General features: G+C 44.5%; 1 long non-coding RNA gene across 1 annotated transcript in view; it reads left to right on the plus strand.

The window, feature by feature from the left end:
- The window catches only part of LOC134956742 (uncharacterized), a 258,116-nt gene extending 243,422 nt beyond the window's left edge, over positions 1 to 14,694 (plus strand). Inside the window, exon 4 of the long non-coding RNA XR_010186139.1 lies at positions 14,481 to 14,694. This is a non-coding gene — a long non-coding RNA (uncharacterized LOC134956742). The remainder of the gene's footprint in view (positions 1 to 14,480) is intronic.
- The last annotated feature ends 3,420 nt before the right edge of the window (positions 14,695 to 18,114 follow it).

Here is an 18,114-nt window from a genome sequence, read left to right on the forward strand (position 1 = left end):
ACTTCCAGAAAATGTGGAGAAGATGATGTTCATCAAAATTAATTATAATCAATTCCTCCATGGAGACATTCACCAGCAGCAATTGCCTCCAGAAAGTACACGGGGACCTGAGATGGTGGATTCCAGTGGGGACGAATTAATAATCTGTGAGGAGGGGGATGTACACAGTGAAAGGGGTGAGGAATCGGAGGATGATGATGAGGTGGACATCTTGCCTCTGTAGAGCCAGTTTGTGCAAGGAGAGATTGATTGCTTCTTTTTTGGTGGGGGCCCAAACCAACCAGTCATTTCAGTCACAGTCGTGTGGCAGACCCTGTCGCTGAAATGATGGGTTCGTTAAAGTGTGCATGTCCTGTTTATACAACATAAGGGTGGGTGGGAGGGCCTAAGGACAATTTCATCTTGCACCTCTTTTTTCTTTCATTTTTCTTTGCATCATGTGCTGTTTGGGGACAATTTTTTGGAAGTGCCATCCTGCCTGACACTGCAGTGCCACTCCTAGATGGGCCAGGTGTTTGTGTCGGCCACTTGTGTCGCTTAGCTTAGTCACACAGCGACCTTGGTGCGCCTCTTTTTTTCTTTGCATCATGTGCTGTTTGGGGACAATTTTTTGGAAGTGCCATCCTGCCTGACACTGCAGTGCCACTCCTAGATGGGCCAGGTGTTTGTGTCGGCCACTTGTGTCGCTTAGCTTAGTCACACAGCGACCTTGGTGCGCCTCTTTTTTTCTTTGCATCATGTGCTGTTTGGGGACAATTTTTTGGAAGTCCCATCCTGCCTGACACTGCAGTGCCACTCCTAGATGGGCCAGGTGTTTGTGTCGGCCACTTGTGTCGCTTAGCTTAGTCACACAGCGACCTTGGTGCGCCTCTTTTTTTCTTTGCATCATGTGCTGTTTGGGGACAATTTTTTGGAAGTGCCATCCTGCCTGACACTGCAGTGCCAGTCCTAGATGGGCCAGGTGTTTGTGTCGGCCACTTGTGTCGCTTAGCTTAGCCATCCAGCGACCTTGGTGCGCCTCTTTTTTTCTTTGCATCATGTGCTGTTTGGGGACAATTTTTTGGAAGTGCCATCCTGCCTGACACTGCAGTGCCACTCCTAGATGGGCCAGGTGTTTGTGTCGGCCACTTGTGTCGCTTAGCTTAGCCATCCAGCGACCTCGGTGCAAATTGTAGGACTAAAAATAATATTGTGAGGTGTTCAGAATAGACTGGAAATGAGTGGAAATTATGGTAATTGAGGTTAATAATACTATGGAATCAAAATGACCCCCAAATTCTATGATTTAAGCTGTTTTTTAGGGTTTTTTGAAAAAAACACCCGAATCCAAAACACACCCGAATCCGACAAAAAATTTTCGGTGAGCTTTTGCCAAAACGAGTCCGAATCCAAAACACGGCCGCGGAACCGAATCCAAAACCAAAACACAAAACCCGAAAAATGTCCGATGCACATCAGTAATAATAAGTACAGTTGTCACTCTGTGTGAGTAGGCAGTGTTCTCTAATACCCCTTTCACACCGCAACCCCTGAACACGGGTTATTGGCACATGAGCACGCATAATCCGTGTTCGTGTATGGTGTGAAAGGTGCCAGGGCATGCGCACAGCATCTATTAGTGCAAGGAGGGCTAGACAGGGGCCGACAAAAGGATGAAAATGGGGGTCGCAGTGCTAGGACCCGCCATGCCACATGAGACCCCACCTTCTCCTCCAGCTCCCTTTTCAGCCATGGGTGCGCCTCCAGCGTGGCAGGTCCCGGTATAGCAACAACAAAAGTTGGGAGGTATGATGATATACAGTAGCTGGGGAAGTCAATGAGCCTAAACTTGTAAGTGGACGTCCGGAGTAAGTTAGCAGCTTACTCCAAAGGAGGAATACTCAACTGCTTTTTATTAACATTGTTTTTTTTACAATTTGAGTTTGGATTGTTTTGCCACAATAATACATGAGCCACACCTAACCAGTCCTTTTATAGTAGGGGTGTGCATTGGGCCATTATTCGGGTTATGGGGGTGATTCACACCTGATCGTATATGTGCTAAAATTAACACATCTATGATCCGTTTCCCTGACATGTGGGGGAGGCACCCATGATATCAGGACCTACCTCCCCCCCCCCCCCCCCCCCCCACACACACACACACACATACACAGGTACGAAAGCCCCGTATCCGCCTCTACCTGTCAATCAGGCAGAGGCGATCGCACTAGTGAGATGCTTTCGCACCTGACAATCAAAAGGGCTTCAGTCTGCGATCGGTGCCATTGCAGCGACTGGGTCTGAATTAGGCCCTTTGTGTTCTGGTTTCTAGATATGGATCTCCTTTGTGTTTTGGATCTGGATTGGTTTTGCCAAAACCACCCTTACGGCTTTTGGTTATGGATCTGTATTTTTTTTTTTTCACGAAAAAAATAATCAAAACAGCTAAAATCACAGAATTTGGGGATGTTTTGTTCCTGCAGCATTATTAACCTCAATAACAATAATTTCCACTCATTTCCTGTCTATTCTGAACACCTCACACCTCACACCTCACAATATTGTTTTTAGGCAAATGGTTGCTCCGAGGTGGCTGGATGACTAAGCTAAGCGACAGTAGAGGGCGGCACAAACACCTGGCCCATCTAGGAGTGCCACTGCAGTGTTAGACAGAATGGCAGTTTTACAAACTATGGGGGTCATTCAGATCTGATCACTGGGCTGCGTTTTTTGCTGTCCTGCGTTCAGATAGTCACCGCCTACAGGGCGAGTGTATTTTCGCTGTGCAAGTGTGCGATCGCATGTGTATCTGAGCTGCTAAAAATAAGTTTGTGCAGTCTCTGTGCAGCCCAGGACTTACTCTTACAGTGCGACTGAATCCTGCTGAGCGGGGCCGGATCTGTCAGAAACCCTTCCTGAAAATGCTTGCGCGCACCTGCGCTGATCTGGACACTCCCTGAAAATGGTCAGTTGCCACCCTCTTCCTGTCAATCACATTGCGAACGCCCGCGCAAATGTATCCTTCGCACCATCCCGTTGCTGACTGTCGATCCCCGTTGTAGCTGTCCGATGCACCTGTGAATTGCGGGGCATACGTATGCACAGTTCTGATCTGATCGCCCGCTGTGCGAAAAGGCACACAGCAGGGATCAGATCTGAATGATTCCCTGTGCCCAAAGATTGCTCCAAAGAGCACATAGGGGCTAATTCAGGTTGGATCGCAGTGTGCGATCCTACCAGAATTTTTGCTGAAAAAATGCGGGTGCATGAGCAGCGCCCGTCCTGCGCATGTGCCCGCATTTTCTGTGGGGGGCTGTAGAAAATGTGATCACCTCTGCCTGTCAATCAGGCAGAGGTGGGCGGGGGGCGGCAACTCTCCGTTTCCAAGCCGAAGATGGAGCGTTGCGGGGGCGGTGCATCGTGAATGGGGGGCAGAGGCGGACGAACAGGGACGTGTTGTGGGCGTGATCTCGGCGGCTGCGTGACATGACACACAGCAGCTGCGATCAGGAAACTGGCGGCGAGTCTCCTGCGGCCGCAGCTAAGCTGCACCCGCGTGAGGCCCGCGAGTTTCTGCAAACAAGCAGAAATTGCAAACACTCCGCAATTTTTGCTTGTTCAACTGGGGGAGGCTCCGGTCAGCATGCTGGGCGGCCTTGCACTGCGATGGGCGGCCCCCAGCATGCGATACAAAGTATACCAAATTCTGCAGGTGGCACACAGTGCATCTCCAGAGACGTAGCTAAGGATAGAGCAGGAGGCAGTCAGTGCTTCTCCAGGGATGTAGCCAAGGTCAGGTAGGCAGTAGACATTGCATCTCCAGGGACGTAGCCAAGGTCGGGATAGGATGCAGACAGTGCATCTCCAGGGATGTAGTCAAGGTTGGATAGAAGGCAGTCAGTGCATTTCCAAGGATGTAGACGAGGTCGGGGCAGGCAGTAGACAGTGCATCTCCAGGGACGTAGCCAAGGTCAGAGCTGGTGGCAGACAGTGCATCTCCAGAAATGTAGCTGAGGTTGTGGCAGGCGACAGATAGTGCATCTCCAGGGATGTGTCTGAGGTCGCTGCAGGCGGCAGACAGTGCATCTCTAGGGATGTAGTAAAGGTAAGTGCAGGCAGTAAACAGTGTATCCCCAGAGACGTAGCCAAGGTTGGAGCAGGTAGTAGACATAGCCAAGGGACATAGCCAAGGTCAGCACTGGTGACATACAGTGCATCTCCAGGGACATAGCCAAGTTCTGGATAGGAGGCAAACAGTGCATCCCCAGGGATATAGTCAAGGTCGGTGCAGGCAATAGACAGTGCATGTACAGAAATGTAGCTGAGGTTGTAGCAGGTGACAGACAGTGCATCTCCAGGGATGTAGCCAAGGTCGCTGCAGGCGATGTAGTAAAGGTCGGTGGAGGTAGTAGACAGTGTATTCCCAGAGATGTAGCCGAGGTTGGGGCAGGCAGTACACAGTGAATCTCCAGGGACGTAGCCAAGGTAAATGCTGGTGGCAGACAGTGCATCCCAAGAGACGTAACTGAAGTTGTGCAAGTTGTCTCCAGGGAGGTAGCAAAGGATGCTGCAGACGGCAAACAGTTCATCATCAGGGATGCAGATGAATTTGCAGCAGGCAGCAAATGTTGCAGGAACAAAATGTTTTAAGAATTGCAGATTTTTCTATTTGACTTTAGTACAGGACTATAGTATAGTATTCAATTTCATAGGCACATTATGATCAGTTTCACCTCATATAGGGCAAATACAGTAGATACAATGTTCTCAAAATGCCTCTGGTCCATGGCAGGAATTTATTCTTTCAACGCTTCACTATGGAGCACAGAACTTTTCTGTTTTTGATTTAGAGCCATGGAGTTTTTGTGCAGTGTGACTGGGGATGCTGTTTTTCCAGTCTCTATCTGTGCCCAGTTAATTGAAAAGAAGAAGGGGTATTCTCGCTAGAGATGAGCGGGTTCGGTTTTACTCGGTTTTACTCGGTTCTCAAAACGGCATCTAATTGGCTCACGGATGTCACGTGTTTTGGATAGCCAATAAGATTCGGTTTTGAGAACCGAGTAAAACCGAGTAAAACCGAATCCGCTCATCTCTTCTCGCACATCGCCTTTTAACCCGGGCCGGAGGGACTGGTCCTTGCACAGGAGCATGGTAAGATATTGCAGGTGGCCCCTCACACCCTCCACGTCATTGATTGCCTCATCCATAGTCTAAGGCGAGCTCTGAGAACAGTCACCACCAGTAGTGGCTGTGGCTGGGCATCTTCTTAGGGATGAGGTTGAGATCTTTGGTAGTGACTATTCAACTGGGGAACTTGCAGCAGAAAGACCAGCATGACTTAAGTATAATTATCAAAATAAAATAATCACAATGATAATGAACAATTATAGAAGACAAGGAAAATCACTTTTGACTACAGCTCACAATACACGGGATCACTCAAGAATTTCAATCAATATAATCACAGGTACATGCATATTCCAATAAGATTATAATAATGAGAGTGTTGAAAGGAGTGATGAAAAATCTCAATGACAATATCTATATTCCTAAAGTTTCCTCTCAAATAATTTTCTAATCTTCACAGACAAATTACATTGGAGCTCTGTTTTGATCCAGACGTGAAACAGTTTTGCAATGGGTCAGTGGTAAACTGTTCTTGTTGCACAAGGGGATATGAATCCTACAATGTCACAATATTGCAATGGGGTGGTAATGGCACTGGTGTAGATAATACTGTTCCTGGGCTTTATTAGCAAAATGTCACTGTTGTTTGGGGTATTGCAAAAAGGATGAAGATAGTGAAGGTATCATGGATTCTCTAATAATATAACTTTCCTTGTGGTAATTATTCTTTGAACAAATGACTTGTTTTACTCTTTACATTAGCTCAATGTCTCTCTTATGTGTCTTACACAAATAATGTTTCTGTAGTGGTCAACTGGACTCAAGCAGGGGATCACTCTGTGGGGTTCTTTCTTAAGGGCCTAATCACACCCCTCCTTTCTATGCAGTCCTGAGCAGTGTGTGGGTAAAACATGGAAAATTGGGCTTAGCACTTCTCCACTGTTGCACCACAAAACAGTCTTGGTTTACTCACTCAGAACCTTTCAGGCTATTCTGCACTCTGGCTCTACCTGTCTCAGTGGCAACCAGCTTTTCAAGATGGTCACAGCGTCCGGACCTCTGCATAGGCCTGGCAGTGTCTGATCTCCAGCTTCAATGTCTCACACCCGCTCTCCTGGTTCTCTGCACTACCATAAGCACTCCACTGCTCTACTCTGCAGTGCTCCTCTCCACCACTAAGCGTAACACCCGGTCTGCACCAATTCAGCTTCTCCTGCTCTGCTCCTCACAACACGTCCAGCTCCTCAATGGCTTCTCTCCAACTCCTCCTTCTTCTTCTTCCTACAAGGTTCCTCTGGCTCTCTGACACTCTGTCTAATACATGTTCTGTTAATCCCATCTCAGACTAACAGAACAGACCATCCAAATAAATAACTTATTAAATAGATTACTCTTCACTGCAGATCTCTTACACTGGGTGACCAATGGCATGTCACTGTGCTACTGGGTAACCACTGGCATACTGTATCACTGTGCTCAGCTGCAGTTTAGAGCAGGGCCATAACTACCTATGGACCAGTGGTGCCTGGCACAGAGCGCAAAAGCATTGTGGGTGCAAGACAACCAGCAACACCTGCTCGGCCGTGCCACTGCCACCGCCGCACTGATGTCTGTGCCACCGTATGCCCGCCGCTTACTAGCTGCATTACCCGGCTACTTATCCTAAAGGTAGCCGGGCAGCGGCATCTGCAGTCAGTCATCAAGCTCCAGTGCCACATCTCCTGTCCTGGCTCCCCATTGTGTGTCCGCACAGTCTGCAGCTTCTTCCTTCTGGGAGAGATGACATTTCTTCCAGCCTGCCCCCAGCACACCCAGAGGAAAGGTAGAGGACAACTACTGAGCAGTGGCAAGCACTACAGTGATATCCAACAGCATGCAGATAGGTTGTATATAAGGGGCTAGCTGACGCAATGTATAGAATTAGCTACCTACCACAATGTGTAAAAGGGGCTACCACGAGATTTGTCCATGTTAAGGGTCAATCTGCACCAGGTTCTTTTGTGGAATTCCAGAAATGCCACAATGTTCCATCCTCGTGTCATTACCAACATGTCCAAAATCTTCGCTTCCTTAGCTCACAACTTAACAACAATCCGTTAAGGCCACTCACCTCTTTTGAAAATATGTGTTTACTTTCAATAGGCAAGAAAGGGAACCTCTCAACAATTTATAATGTTATTTTAACACCAGATCCTCCTTCTCATGAACCCCATGAATTAGCCTGGGAATCAGATCTCTCGTGCTCTTTGGGGGAGGATCTGTGGGACGAAATCAAACTACGTACTGCTAAGGCTTCTATTAGCGTGGCGCTGAAGGAGACCTGTTATAAAGTCTACACCCGGTGGTACCTGGTCTCCTCCAGACTTCACTCCATCTTTCCAGCAACATCGAGTCAATGTTGGAGACTTTGTGGAATGAGGACACCTTTTTCCACACATGGTGGACATGTCCCTCTATTCGCCCCTTTTGGAATATAGTTGAGGAGTTAATTACGCAATTATGTGGGCACAATATTGACCTTTCTCCTGTAATAGCGTTGCTCCATGTACCCATACATGCGATACCTAAAGATCAAGATAAACTTATTATGCAAATCTGCATGGCAGCTAAATCCCTGATTGCTAAACACTGGAAAGATCAAAGAGCGCCCTCTTTGCCATCACTGATGGCTAAATTAATTATATTGCTACCATGGAATATATCACCAGCTTAAGAAACAACACAGTAGCCCAATTCCATAGTGTCTGGTCCCCCTGGTACACCAATCGTTCTTTATCTGTACCCAGACTCTGCTAATATTTTTGCTAATATTTTTGCTAATAATGTATTTATTTATTTTTCTTTCTCTTTCTCCTCTTCTTTTTTCTCTCCCTTTTAGTTTTTATCTTTCTTGGTATTTGTCTGCAATTCTTATAATAATTATATATTAAAATAAAAAATTGAGGGACTGATCAACTTATAAACTATATTTATAGATAGGTTGTGCACTGTCATCCACCAAAAGTATATAGCTATGCAGGACTATATAACTTTTAATTTCACTTTCTAATTCTCAACCTGCTTTTCTACGTAATGGATACTGGACCCTGTTCAATTAAGTTTACTGTAATGTAATACACATGTGAATGTTAGATTACCATTCTGTTTTACTATCTGTTGATCAGTTTCCATAAAAATTAAAATGAGAAAAAAATAAAAGGCGCTACCTGGCCCAATGTGTATAACAGGCTCTACCAGGTGCAATGTGTATAAGGGGCTACCTGCACAACATATATAAGGGGCTACCTGTCCTAATGTGTATAATGTTAGGATAGTATTCTCTGTACCTGTCTCCTTCTGTGTACCAGTCTATGTGTACCATCCCCTAGTGTCAGACCTCTAGTGCCAGGAGTCACTCGGAGGCGGAGTTATATGATGCAGTTCCTGTTCCTCCATCTCAGAGAGAGTAAGGAGAGTGTGACACACAGACAGACTGAGAGATAGAGTCCTGGTGTACAAGTGTGCAGAGCTGAGACCGGGAGCAGATCTCAGCTACAGGGACTCACAGTGTTCCAGTGCATGCATCATCTTCTTTACAGTGTGAGTCAGACTGCATGGCTGTGCAGTCCTCCATGCTTCACCAACACAGACATCTCCTGATAAGTACCACTACCTAATGCTGTTATCTTGTGTGATATATGGGCTCCTGATTACAGCTATCAGTGTTTCATCTGAGTCACCTGTGTACACTAAATAAACCTGCGTTACTGTTTAAGTCACCAAATGTGTGGACAGAAGTCACTGCACCCTGGGTTTAGCTGTGGAGCAGCATGTCTGTTCATTAGTCAGTGAGAAAGTGTCAGCTAAGGACATGTGAACAGCCCTGCAAAATGCATATGAAGATAAAGATAAAGGTCTACTGAGAAGGATAAGTTTAAGATGCATGCTATATGGAATGAGTGCCTGCAAGGACATGAATGATTACATTGATAAGTTATTGTCGATAGCTCAGCAGTTGGCATCTGTGGGGGCACAGGTGGACGAGGAAGAAGTCGCAATGGCTATGTTACAGAATCTGACATCAGAATTAGATTTTTTGGTGGTTGCATTAGAGTCAAATGACACTAAACTGACAACGGAGATTGTAAGAGCCAAGTTGCTGCAGTTCCAAGAACATATTCCTGTCGAGACCATAGCTGAGGGTTCTGCCTTGATCACAAAGGGCACTAAGTCCAGAAAGCACAAAGAAGATAGGACATAAAGCTTCAGATTGCAAGATGAGAAATTCCAGTGGTGCGCAGAAGCAGTGTGACAGCCAAATGAGTCAGCATTGAATGTAGCAGACAGTCACAGGAAGGATTGCTGGTACATAGACTCGGGGGCCACTAGACATTTCAGTTGCAATAAGCATTGGTTCAATTCTTTAACACTGTGTGTTCCCACTACAGTTACAGGGATTGGAAATAAGGCCCTTACTGCATTGCAAGCTGTGACAATCACAGTACGTTTAAGAATTGGAGGTAAGACAGTTGTTACAGATATCCAAGATGTGTTGTACGTGCCTAATTTAGGAAGTAATCTCATTGCTATCAGCGTCCTAGAGAAAAAAGGCTACAAAGTCATATTTCAAAAGGGCAAGTGTCTGATGCAGAATAAAAAAGGGACTGTTATTGCTTCAGCAACCCGGTGCAACCAACTGTATGTCCTGGACACTGAGGAGTGTACTGCAATGATGGCTACTGAGGAACAATAGTCAATGGTGCTGTGGCACAAATGCTTTGGTCATCTGGGTTATGACAACGTCCAGAAACTGCTAGATGGAATGGTAACAGGGATCACCGTGAGCAACGTTGAAAGACCCATGTGTGAGAGCTGTATAAAAGGCAAGCAAACTCGCAACCCATTTCCAAAGTCAGTTAATAGAGCAGAGACACCATTAGCTCTGCTGCACACAGACGTGTGTAGTCCAATGGAGGGAGACTCAATCAGTGGCTACAGATATTTCATGACTGTCATTGATGATGCCACAAGAATGACACACGTGTACTTTCTTAAAGAGAAGAGTGAAGTTGTCAACAAAATTGTGGAGTACAAAAACCTTGTGGAGTATTAGACAGGTTTGAAACTAAAAATCCTGAGATTAGACAACGGTGGAGAGTATGATAACAAAGTTGTAGCCGCATTCCTTAGAAAATATGGCATAAAGCATCAGCTAACAATAGCCTACACACCGTAACAGAATGGCGTGAGTGAGCGGGCAAACCGCACAATTGTTGAGAAAGCACCGACTATGTTAAGTGATGCTGGCCTGGAAAAGAAGTTTTGGGCAGAAGCAGTATCTACTGCAGTATACCTAAAGAATTGTGCATCTACAGTGGCCATCAAAGGTAAAACGCCACTGGAGGCGTGGTCCATGAAAAATCCAAGTATCAGTCATCTTCGTGTCTTCGGGAGCAAAGCTTTTGCACATATTGATATCCGCATTCCTTAATGGAGAATTTATTGAGGAAATTTATATGGAACCACTTGAACATTATGATATGGACATTTTCCAAACTGGGAAAGTGGTCGTTGCTAGTATGTAAAGTTGGATGCAGCGTTACTAGAAATGAACTTTGTTAGGTCAGAGACTGATCACTGCCTATACCACAAAACCATCAAAGAAAAGTTGTTCATCATAGCTGTCTATGTGGATGATTTACTTTTGGCAGGTCAAGAAGATCACATCACTGATGTCAAGCACCAGATTAAACAAAGATTCAAGTTGAAAGATCTAGGCCCTGCAAATCATCTATTAGGTATGAAAATTGTACAAAACCTGCAAGAGGGAACTGTCACAATTGACCACCAAACATACATTGAGGCAATAATTTCCAAGTACGGAAAGACAGATGCAAAACCAGGAAGTACTCCCATTGCTAAAAGTACAAAGATGGTCACAGCCATGTCACCAAGCCAGTGCGCAAATAATCCTGGGAGACAACATTGGATTGCAGTAAAGAGAATACTAAGATACCGCAAAGGTACAAGTTCACTAAAGCTGATATTTACAAGATCATCAGATACCACCTTAAAAGTATTCTGTGACGCCGACTGGGGATCAGATGAGGATGAGAGACATTCTTATACTGAATACCTGGTTGGACTAGCAGGCGCAGCCGTAAGCTGGGCAAGTAGGAAACAACCCACAGTTACTCTTTCTAACAACAGAAGCAGAGTACATGGCGATCACAGAAACTTCAAAAGAAGCGCTTTGGATAACAGAGACTTTATTAACTTTATTACTAATTAGGTCTTCCTTACCACAGTGAGATCATCAACATAAAGTGTGATAACAAGGGAGCAATTCATCATTCTTGTAACACAAAGCATCATGGACGGTCTAAGCACATTGCTATAAGAAATAATTTCATTCGTGATTTTGATGGAAAACGAGTCCGTCAATGTGGAATATGTTGCAAGTGAAGAAAATATTGCCGACATGTTGACAAAAGGACTGTCATCACACTTGCTACTTGCATTCCTGATGGAATGTGGATGGAATGTGGACTAGAATAAGGTTAATGTTGATTTATTCTTACTGCTTTTACAGTTTTTACTTCACGTTATGTTTTCGGTTACATGAGTGACTTTATTGATTTGTTTGATAAAATGTCATGTTCTTTAAACTTGTGACCGAAGATAGTCTTAAGCGAGGGAGAGTGTTAGGATATGGTGCGCTCTGTACCTGTCTCCTGTGTACCAGTCTATGGGTGCTTCCCCTAGTGTCAGACCTCTGGTGTCAGGAGTCACTCGGAGGCGGAATTATATGATGTAGTTCCTGTTCCTCCATCTCAGAGAGAGTAAGGAGAGTGTGACAGACAGACTGAGAGACAGAGTCCTGGTGTACAAGTGTGCAGAGCTGAGACTGGGAGCAGATCTCTGCTACAGCGACTCACTGTGTTCCATTGCATGCATCATCTTCTCTACAGTGGGAGTCAGACTGCATGGCTGTGCAGTCCTCCATGCTTCACCACCACAGACATCTCCTGATACATACCACTACCTAATGCTGTTTCCTTGTGTGATATATGGGGTCATGATTACAGCTATCCGTGTTACATCTCAGTCACCTGTGTACACAAAATAAACCTGCGTTACTGTTTAAGTCACTAAGTGTGTGGACTGACGTCACTGCATCAGATAGCCCAGTACACTCTGCCAACATATAAAAGGCTATACCTGGTGCAATGTGTATAATGGGCTACATGACGCAATGTGTATAATGGGCTACCTGGTACAATGTGTATAATGGGCTACATGGTGCAATGTGTATAATGAGCTACCTGGCGCAATATGTATAAGGGGCTACCTGGTGCAATGTGTATAATGGGCTGCCTAGCATAAAATGTATAATGGGCTACGTGGTGTAATGTGTATAAGTGGCTCTACTGTGGCGTAACATGTATAAGGGGTACTGTGTGGCGTAATTTGACTATCATACACTACTGCGCAATGTTATGTAATATGAATTATGTAACCACGCCTCTTCCACATGAAGCCACATCTTTGGTGTGCACCGTTAATATTTTATTTATAGGGGTGGAGAGCACCAATTTTTTTTCTGACACAGGGTATCAAAATGTCTAGTTACGGCTCTGGTTTAGAGTATTGCAATACCAGTGAAATTACATTGAGCACATGCATACACACATAGGGAAAGATTCAATTAGCATTGTGATCCTGTAATTACCTGCACACTGTGAAAGGTTCAGATGGAATCTCACATTTAACTGAATCTCCCTCATTCTGTCCATTCAGACATTTTTCCTTCATACACTTTCATCTTGCTCAGTTGTTTCTAGTTATTATATAGGTATGTTATATTTCTAATTAGAAATATAACATACCTGACAGACTAACTGACAGATTTCTTACTTCTCTTTCTCTGTTTTGTGTTGCTGGCCATGCCTCTTCACAGGCTTGTGCATTCTTGGAGGGTACATGTTTTCCAAGGTGCCCTGAGGATGGGGAGCAATTCTATGTGTGGTGGACTTGTCCAGTGGCTTAAACAGTTTTGTGACAATAGTAACTACCAATGTAACCTGGCACCTGCAGACAAGGATGAGTGGAATAACACAAAAATTTGATAATCATACCCTCCAACATGACCCACTCTATTAGGTAGAAAATGCTCTGTTCCTGGACTTCCTTTCAAGTGGTGGGGCTGCAGCATAGTCCAAAATTCCGATAGGGGAGTCACACCAACCGCCACCCCAAACTGGCAAACATTGCCTGCCGGGACTTACTGGCAGTTGGTGTGGCTTCCCTATTTGAATTTTGGACTGTGCTGCAGCCCAACCTCTGCAACTGCCAATGGCAAGGAAATCCAGGAACAGAACATTTTATACCTAATGGAATGGGTCATGTTGGAGGATATGGATTATTTGTTATCATGTTTATTCTAATGAATCATTCTACATTAGATATTATAATTTTATTTGGGATTTATTTACTTGTGGTAGGACACTTTTCCCGTGCTATAATCTAAAAGGGATACATTGCTAAATATATTTAAAAAATGTGGCAACAACCATACGTTGTATCTTGTCCATTGTACGACTGTTAGTGCGCTATTTGTGAGGTTTCCCATCTCTTCTGCTTTCATATAACATCTCATATGACATGAGTCTTAATTATGTTAAGAGTTCAGTAATGTGTTACTTGGTCTCAAGGCAGCTGTAGGGTTTATTGTCTATAGGAGTTTCTGCATGTTCCGTTACGGTACAACGAGAGCGGAAATGTGTAAATAATAATTAGAAAATGGCTAGAGGGATACAAGGGTTTTAATTAAATATACTGTATAATGGGCACTCAGTATGAAACTGAAGTGAACGTTCAAACCATGATGGGGTGCACAGGAAAAAGGTTTTGTTACCATAATATGTAGATATCAGGGAAGAAATGCCCACTCTTACCCTGTCACTCACGCAGAGTGGCTGCAGGGAAGGGGGGGTTGCAGTACTTGAGGCTGTGTGGTGCAGCTCTGGATCCAGACGTGACGTTACAGTCTCCTACCTGTTATCTGTAGATCAAGTCCTGGTGTTTCAATAGAGGCACAGTTGCAATTGGTGAGTGCAGCACAGGGCTCTCTGGTTTGGGGGCCTGATTCAGAGATTATCACTGGTGATGGGCAGCATTCAGATTCCTGATTATCAGGAATCTGCGGCTGTGCAAGGCCTGTTCTGCACATGTGCAAAATGGCCCTTGCAATGTCACCCGTAGTTCCCCTTTACTGCTGACTGTCAATCACAGATATGTGATATATGATCATTTTCTTCAATAAAAAAATATGCATGTCTAATTTTTTTTTGTCTAATTTCTTTGATTTGGTTCTCTTTATCTTCTTTTAGGACTCGTGTGAAAATCTGAGGTCGTTTTAGGCGAAATTTCAGCAGAAATATAGAAAATTCTGAAGGGTTCACAAACTTTCAAGCACCACTGTGTACTTCATTTGTAAATAGAAGAATTTAGATGCTGTCTGTTCTTGCATTAAAATAAATTTTTTATTTATTCCTGGTTTTAATATTTTAACATTGTGGTGTTGCAAGAAAATGAACCATGTGTCAGCAGCAGGCATTGTCACATCAGCGAGGCATTGTCACATCAGCGAGGCATTGTCACATCAGCGAGGTGCCAGAACCCCAGGAACACTGCGCTAAAGACAGAAAAGGATTGTTGTATTAAACGCTTCACACTCCTTTCTCCATTGCACAGTGGCAGGAGCAGGCTTCCTATTCACAGCACCTGAATGGTGACAACAGCCATACTGTAGGGAGAGAAGGACAAAGTAATTGTGTCTGTGACAATACCGTGCTTGATCTTCAGAAAATATCTAATATTGAATCAGAAAACACTGACTCATTGCAACAGGTCAGTTTAACCACAGCCCTTTGCATTTTTCAGATGATATTCTTTGCCTACCAGACAGCAGTTATTATGTGTAATATAATACACCCCTTATCACTCAGAGTTCTTTGCCCAAACTTCCGTAAACATATTTTTTGTTAGAGCACAAAGTAATGATTGATGTTAGGATCAGGAGAATTATATGTAATGTATATATATATATATATATATATATATATATGTGTGTGTGTGTGTGTGTGTGTGTGTGTTTGTGTGTGTGTGTGGCAGGCACCCTGGAAAGTGTGTGTGTGCCCCTTTAAGTTTGACTTACAGTATCTGCAGCTGGAGTAGTTGAAATGCTGGTGCAGCAGGGGTTAAAGGCAGACCCTGGTCCGGTCACATGTTCCAGATAGTGAGTGCGGATTGGGAGCAGAGGAGTCTTGTGGGAAGAAGGAGGAGTCTGATGGAAGTGATTGGAGGTGCCGGACACGCTGGGTGAAGAGCAGAGCGGAATGCAACGGATGCAAACCGCGTGGTTACGCTGGGTGGTGAGAGCAGTACTGCAGAGCAGAAGCAGCAGGGTGCTACCAGAGAGCAGAGAACTGGGTGAGTGAGCAAGAGACGTTGCAGCTGGGGACCGGACATCGCCCAGCCTACTGAAAGTTGCGAACGCTGCAGCCATCTTGTGTAGCAATCGAACCGATTAGACAGGTTCATCTAGTGAGTACATCTACCACAGAAGTTCTGAGTGAGTACACAGAGACTGTTATTGTTGCTAGCAACAGGTAACCAAAGTGCAAAGCCCAAGTATCCATTTGTCACACACTGTGCATTGTAAATGGAACAAGCAGTGTAATAAAGCCCTTCAAAGCAACATTAGAAAAACCAACACAACTAATAAGACAAACACACTCTGTCCAAGAACAGCTGAAAGACATATTTACTGTTTTTTAGGGAGAAAGAGACTGACTTTTGGGCAAGTGAAATTAAGTTACTTTACATGGAAAGGACTAAGTTTATTTACCCAAGGAACCCTTACTACTAAGTAAGCTGTATTTGCATAGACATAGAGTTATAGTGACATTCTTGTTAACCCAGGATTTATCGTATTCACATGTGCCATTGTCCCCATTGTAAAACTGTGGCACTTTATGATTTAAAGAGAGCTCCAACGTTATTTGCCAGTGAAGATTGCAACATCCTTGTTAGGGAAAGTTAGGACTGTAGAGACTGTTAATGTGAATTGTATTTTTCATTACTCTTCTCATCAACACATTATTATTGTGTCATATTGAAATAAGCATATATTTGTGATTAGATTGATTGTCCTATTGAATTACCAATTGCTTTCTGCATGTCATTAGCTAAAGTCAACTGTGATTTACCAATCTTTTTTTATGCCATGTCATTCTTGTGATTATCTTATTTTGCCAAACAACTAATCATCCTCTTTAATTAAGAGATCATTGTGGCTCAAAAATACATCCTGTTGGAATTGCTTTCTCATTACTTGTGCGAATCAATCTACCCTACCTCACTGAGCAAGGTACTACAAACAATGTATGGAGAAGAACACTTTAGGGAAAAGGTCGGTCACATAGCCGCCTAACATGTGATACCTCCTCCAACCACTTAGGCATATCCGCCAACCCGGGGTAATACCAAGGGTGACAGTATTTCCGACACAGCGCCGTTTGGTAACTGTTTGCGGCTGCTGTGGTGAAGGTGTATTGTGACTGAACAAATAGCACCATTGCAAATAACCGACATGGAAACTGCAAAGCACCATGATGTGAGGGGTTAAAGTTGGCTACGAAGGTGCGTGAGGGCCGACTGACCTGCTACCGTGGAGCAGCTCACCATCAAAATGTACCTGTGCCAACTCACCACCTCCTTATTGAGTCACTCCCAGCCCGTCTAGCTAGAGGTCCGTACTGCACATGGTGGTTACTCTGGTTATTAATGCGACCATGTGTGAAATGTATATATATAATATACGTAAACACATACTCCTTCTGAGTAAGAAAAAGCTTACTCGGAATGAATGCTGGAACTGCTCAGCCAAGGCCAGGAAATCAGCTTAGGAAGACGCAGTTCTGGCCTCAATAGTCCTTGAAAACAGGGATCGACATGCCCCATCCCAACCCCAAACGCCGGCACACATTCACCACATGCGCAGAACTGGTCTTGTGCATGCGCAGTCCACCCACCATTGGAAATGCATGCAAACCATCGGCTTTGCATACACCTCTGAATGATGTCCTTATACTGTACTTACTTTTTGTTCCAACAATGGGGGTCATTCCGAGTTGTTCGCTCGCTAGCAGATTTTAGCAGCATTGCACACGCTAGGCCGCCGCCCTCTGGGAGTGTATCTTAGCTTAGCAGAATTGCGAACGAAAGATTAGCAGAATTGCGAATAGAAAATTCTTAGCAGTTTCTGAGTAGCTCCAGACCTACTCACAGATTGCGATCAGCTCAGGGCGTTTCGTTCCTGGTTTGACGTCACAAACGCGCCCTGCGTTCGGCCAGCCACTCCCCCGTTTCTCCAGACACTCCCGCGTTTTTCCCTGACACGCCTGCGTTTTTCCGCACACTCCCAGATAACGGCCAGTTTCCGCCCAGTTGACCAACCCACTGGAGAGGTATTGAGATCTGCTTCAACTCAGGGATACACACCCAATTGGGAAAATATTTGTGCACCTTGTTCACCATCTGTCTGTTTAGCAGAAATTAACTATATTCAGCGGAATACGGACTCTTACCATCTATGATACGTCTGCTAATTTAGTATCAACTATAAGCTATTACAGACATCATGAGTAAATTGTAGTGTGATTCATCTTTTAATGATTACTTACATACCGGTATACATGTCTATAAATATTTTTTATAGTCTTTATTAATAAACATTGCATTTTTTATACGTTGGCTCTCTTCACATTTATATACACTTTTCCTGACATTCAGCGCAGCCGTCTGTTTTTTTCTTTTTTCTGAGTAGCTCCAGACCTACTCACAGATTGCGATCAGCTCAGGCCGTTTCGTTCCTGGTTTGACGTCACAAACACGCCCTGCGTTCGGCCAGCCACTCCCACGTTTCTCCAGACACTCCCGCGTTTTTCCCTGACACGCCTG

The sequence above is a fragment of the Pseudophryne corroboree genome, chromosome 9, assembly GCF_028390025.1.
Source record: "Pseudophryne corroboree isolate aPseCor3 chromosome 9, aPseCor3.hap2, whole genome shotgun sequence".
Lineage (NCBI taxonomy): Eukaryota > Metazoa > Chordata > Amphibia > Anura > Myobatrachidae > Pseudophryne > Pseudophryne corroboree.